The sequence below is a fragment of the Leucopleurus acutus genome (assembly GCF_964270905.1).
Source record: "Leucopleurus acutus genome assembly, chromosome: 8".
Lineage (NCBI taxonomy): Eukaryota > Metazoa > Chordata > Mammalia > Artiodactyla > Delphinidae > Leucopleurus > Leucopleurus acutus.
The window spans coordinates 81,223,276-81,229,275 of NC_139151.1; the positions used below are offsets into that span (position 1 = coordinate 81,223,276).

At 38.0% G+C, this 6,000-nt stretch overlaps 1 pseudogene across 1 annotated transcript in view; it reads right to left on the reverse strand.

Moving 5' to 3' along the window:
- LOC309965483 (homeobox protein NANOG-like) overlaps nucleotides 1-4,092 on the reverse strand; it is a 113,582-nt pseudogene extending 109,490 nt beyond the window's left edge. The window contains exon 1 of the transcript in view: nucleotides 3,961-4,092. The product of the transcript in view is annotated as a homeobox protein NANOG-like (transcript). The remainder of the gene's footprint in view (nucleotides 1-3,960) is intronic.
- Between the last annotated feature and the right edge of the window lie 1,908 nt (nucleotides 4,093-6,000).

Below are 6,000 nucleotides of genomic sequence, written 5' to 3' on the forward strand. Positions count from 1 at the left end.
TCCTGCCCTGCAAATAGGTTCATCCAGAGAGCCTTGCTTTGGGCACTATTGAGCACTAACTCAATATTCTTTAACCTTCTTTGGTTCTATGCATATACTTGTCTTAGTTGAAATTTTGCTGAGAGACAAGGTAAATGGAGTGCAGGATCTGACTGTACCTTTATTCTTGGAAGTAATACCATTAAAACCCCATCCCCTGGGCTTCCCTGGTGGTGCAGTGGTTGAGAGTCCACCTGCCGATGCAGGGGACACGGGTTCGTGCCCCGGTCCGGGAGGGTCCCACATGCCGCGGAGTGGCTGGGCCCGTGAGCCATGGCCGCTAAGCCTGCGCGTCCAGAGCCTGTGCTCCACAATGCGAGAGGCCACAACAGTGAGGGGCAGCATACCGCAAAAAAAAAAAAAAAAAAAAATCCCCTAAATATCTAGTGACACAGTAACAGCAGTACTATTAATAACAATAGTGACTAATACACACTAAGCTCCTCGTGAGCCCTTCTAAATGTTTTCTATGTACTGACTCATGAAATCCTCAGAACAACCCAATGAACTAAGTATTGAGGCACAAACACATTAACCACCTGTCCAGTGTCAACTAGATGACAAGTGGCAAAGATGAGATGCAAACCCAGAAAATTTATCATTAGCAACAGACAGCTCTTATCCTTTGTAATATACTTCCTCTCACTGGGTACTTATAAATAAGAGTTGATGTAAAAAACTGAACTGCTCCAATCTACCCCACTATTATTCCTGAATTAGAAGGTTAAGACAAACCCCCTACTAGTTAGATATGAATTAAATAAAAATAAATCAATTATAAATCCATGTACAGGCAGAAATAGAGCAAATTTTAAAACCCTTGAGGATATAACACAAGACTAGTAGGACAAGTATCTGACATCAATAGTAGGGAAGCAAGATTATCAAAGCCTAGGTGTAGTCAGTAAGAGCAGCTTCTTTTCTCAAGCAGGTTTGAGGTTCTTACCTTTTATCTTGGGAAGTAAAGGATCAGATTCCATCCACATTTCTACTACCAAGCTTTCATATTAACTGAGGCCAAACCATCCACTGATAAGGAGTTACATTTGTCCATACCTGGAACCTGTCACTCTCTCATTTCTTTGTTTCCTTTGGTAGTGGATGGGTCTAAAGCCAATGAGCCTTCATATTGACAATAAGCAGTATGATGTTAGTGGGTTTATTCAACTAAGTTCCTCTCTGGTAACTTACCTGCAAAGTTATAGAGCCAAGAAAGCCAGATTCCACTGCCTTTTAAGATTTGCAACCTTGAAAAATAGACTAACCAACAACAGATACATAGATGGGGCTACAATGATCCTGACCACTGATCAATGTTCATCCACTTATAACCTATAAACAGGAAGAAATACATCAGCAAATCAACACATAGCGTTTAAGCAACTATTGGAGTCAAGGTCTGTCTAGCAGCAAAATAATGAACCAGGTATGGACCCTGCCTTCAAGTGATTATTTGCTTGTCAGTCTAGAAAAATTAGACTGTTTTTTTTGCTGCTTATCTGCAGGGGCTTTTACAGCACCTGAGGCAGAGTAGGTGCTCAGTAAATAATTGTTGAAAAAATTAATGAATGAACATTGGATGAAAAAGTAATGGAACAATTTAGTACATGAATCAATCCCATTCAAGTCACATGAAGTTAGAACTGTAGACTGACAACAAGCAAGTTACACACAAAGAGAGCTCTTTTTGTTTTATGATGGGAGAATTCTGTGTGTGCACTGTATACACAAGTTCCGAAACACACACATGGACTCAACTGTGATTTACTTAACACGTTAGAGAATGACATTTTCCTGGACTTCAGAAATACTCTGATGGAACTGATTAAATGGTGTGTTGTACAAATGCCAAACACCCCAAATAGTCAGTCTTCCCCAGCCATTTCATAAACAAACTTCAAAAGTCAATTGGTTTAATAAAACTGTCAAAGTAGGTCAGACTGAAAGGGCAGAGAGTATATATAAATAGTCCAACGTCTCTGTCTCCAGTAACTAGTCATTAGATTTCAATCTTATCATAATTAATATATTGTTAAAATCCTCACAAAATAAATTGGCTTCCTTTCAGTCAGAGAGTTGAAGTCATGCAAAGAAGTGAGGAGGGAGAATATACAGGGTAACTTCCTGGAATTCCAATTTGGGCAAATCTACTTGGGCTACATTATTTTTCTGCTTGGTTGAAATAAGAGATGCTTTCATTTAGTAGTAGTGTACTCATATTTTAAAGCTTTGGAAACTTAGAACAAACATCCCTAAATTTGTCCATTTTAGGTCAGAGTCATAATTTTCTCAATCCAATATTTTGTCTCCAACAAAACAAATAAGTAGAGAGTTTTGCCCACCTGCATATCAGCTTTAAGGTTGAGATATGTCCACAAAATATGTATATACCTAGCAGAGTAACCAAAGCAAAGCAGAAAAATAGACGTGTAACAGATATTTTTTGGAATGACTGAAATTCTAATTTCCAAGCATAACTTATACCTGCATTTTTCCCAACTTTTTTTTCTAATTTTTAATCCATATTTTCTTACTGAATGTATTATGGAATTATCCTATATCGTAAAGGAAGTACAATATTTGGAAGAAATTTTCAGAAACATTGTATTGAATGTTTGCTGTATGCCAGGCAGAGTATCTCATTTTAACCTTACTACAGCCTTATGGAGGAGGTGCTATTAGTCTGGTCATTTTATAGATGAGGAAATGCACACTTTGAGAGATTAAATAAATTGTCTAAGTTTATACATCTCAACCATGAGAGAGCCAGTACTTAAACCAAATCCTTATGTCTTCAAAGCATCAACTTTCCTTAAGTCCTGATTTCAAGTTAAATGCAGTGAGAGAACCAGCATAAATCCTCTCCCCTCAGCGAAGTCTTTCTCCATCGGTGCCTTGGGATGTCCTACTTCAGAATGTTTGAGGATAGGGCAGGACTATCCTTTTCCACAGAAAGGTCTTGTGGAAAATGCAAATTCATCAGCTTCACCCAGACTTACTGAAGGAACATTTCCAGACCTATGAAGAAAGATGGAACCTGAAAAAAAATAAACACCCGCCACATGGGAAGGAAGAGAGAAATGAAATGAAATTTTGATTGAATATTACTGATATTTTCAGAACTGGCTAATGTGAAAGACAAATATATTGTGTGTCTATGGCAGCTAAAACCAAGTTCAAAGCAGAATTTCTCATAGAGACAAGGAGTAACAGGTTAACAGAGGAAGTTCAGTACTGTTGAAAGGATGGGAAGAATTCTTAAGATAGAAGGAGGTGACCAAATTCCACACTATGCTGGGCGACCCTAAACACATCATTTAAACCTCTCTAAGCCTCAGTTTATCATGTATAAAACGGGGGAAATAACATCTATAAAAGAACATCGACAAAAATACTCTAAGTAAAACTGTGTAGCTGGGTGTCTGGCATATAATAGGCATTTAGCTAGAAGTATCTCTTTTTTTCTTAAAACAGCTAGCTTCTCCTGTGTTGATAGTCCTACATTCTCTGTAGATTTTTACATCCCTCTGTTTAATTTTGGCTACATTCTAAGCTAGAAGTCTGTTTCTATAGTCCAATAGCTATACTGTAAAACCAGGGTCAAAAATGAAAAAAGAAGAAACATGATATTGTGTTGTAACTGCCCGGAATAGCAATGCATTCATTTTCTCACAAACCAAATGCCCTTTACAAACACTGACCAATGCCAAGGTCGTTCTGCTCCAGAAATTCTAAAAATGGCAGGAAGATTTTTTTTAAGTTAACTATCTTTATTGGGTCAGATTCATGACCTTGGAGCTAAGACAGCAGGAGTGATCTAAGAGAAATTCAGCAACCAGTTTAGAGTCAGGTCTGCTGGGTAGACTTGCTAATAAGGAGCGGGTCACAGGTTCAATCCCTGTGTGGGCCTGTTATACTCACCTTCTTCTGGGACCTCTTGGCAGCACGACGTGGGCCACTAGCACAGCAATATCCACAGGAAAGATGGAGCAGAGGGCAAGGCTTCGGCAGAAACCATCCAGGCATTAACTGGATGTAGGGTGTTTCTGTCATATTCCCTTAGGAGGGACATTGACTCTTGCTTTGACTCTCAAAGCATGTGCTGAACCTGTTTTCATTACAAGAGACACTTGAAGAGTCACTGGTTGGGGAGGTGGGTAGAGGAGGGATGTGTGCACAATTTGAAGCACAAGACATGTGGGTATTACAGTATTTGTATTTTCAAAGAGATGTGCTTCTGGTGTTAGAACAAAGGAAAGGGGGAAGGTAGAAAAAGGAGGGAAGAAAAGTATTCACATTTATTTAGCACTGTGAGAGCTTTATATAAACCCTTTATTTATCCACCATTAACTATTTCCAGGTGGCAAGCACTGTGCTGGGGATAAGCCCTGGGAAACTGAGGAACAAGACAGACAGTGTTCCTTGATTTTTATAGAATTTACTATCTGGTAAGGGAAATAAATGTTGAACAATCAATTACAACTATGATGTGTTATAAAGACAGGAGCAAAGGGCATTACAGGGGCATATGATAAGGGATAGTTTTGGTCAAGATTTCTGAATGTAAAACACAGAAACCATTTCTGACTTAGTTTAAACTGAAGTGGGTTTATGAAACGAATATTATGATAGTTCACAGGATCCAAGAAAGAATATAGTATCCAGGTGTCTTAAAGGACAAGCTACACTGCAATCTTAGAATCTCATAAACAGGACATCATGAGTCCACCTGGGGATCCTACCATGGCATGACTCTGCTACAACCACTGCCAATTTCTATGTTTCTCCATGTAAGAGTAGTGGAAGAAAAACTATCTGATTGGTTTATTTTAGGCCATCTGCCAACCTTTGGTCAAGACTGAAGAACCTGTTACGAAAAAGAAGATGAGTGGGAGTGAAGCAGCTATGTACTGCAGACAAAAATATCCCAAAGATCTCACTGAGATGGTAGAATCAGGGAGCGGAATTTCAGATGCAACCTGAATGGTAAGACAGACATTATGTCCATTTTATGGATGAAGAAAGGAAGGTCCAGGAAGGTTTAGTGACTTATCTAGGGTTACACAACCATTAAATTAAGGGAATGAGAATGATAATTCAAGACTTTCTGATTATAAAACTCATGGCTTTTCCATTATGTCACATTTTCCCAATTTGTAAATCATTTATATAATTAAAATTTGGGCTTTTTAAGATATTATGGACAAGGTTTTGAATAATGAATTTTGATGCCATTGGCAATCCTCAAGAAGAGAAAGGGAAAATTTTCACTTGTCATCCTGATGTATTTTTCACAAAGTTTGTGAAAGCTGTAGCGAAATCAACGTTATAAGACAAAGGTTACATTATATACGTATGTAATAAAACTGCAAGAAAATCAAACTTAGAGGAAATATTCAAGACAGAACTTGACTTCTGCTAATTACTGCATGGCCAGTATGGCCAGAGTCAAGGGTGGCAGTTGGAGACACAGTTAATGATGCGGGGGAGAGGATCTTTTTTTAGCTCAATGTCTTAAAATGTTGGTGAATTAATTCTTTTCCCAACATAGTACAGCTAAAGTAAAAAAGAGTACCAATCATTTTTATTTTTTCATCACCTTAACCATGGCAGACATAGTAGTTGATGGAATACTCTATGGTAAAATATAATAAATAAGGCACAATGTTAGTTTTGAACTATTACAGGCACTGGCTGTAACTTTATCACCTTTCCTCCCACTCGAGAAAGCATTCCAGAATACCCATGAGAATAAGAGTGACTTGAAAGTGCCTCTAATGTATGTAAAATTTAAACAACCCCATTTTGCAACTTTATCTTGCAACACACCCATAAGTAATCATGATACAAAATATATTCTGATGATTGTTGAGAAAATGAATAGCTACTTTAACACCCAAATCCGAATTCATCTGTTTCACGGGTTATCTCTGATTACCCTGAACTAAACTTCCACATTAA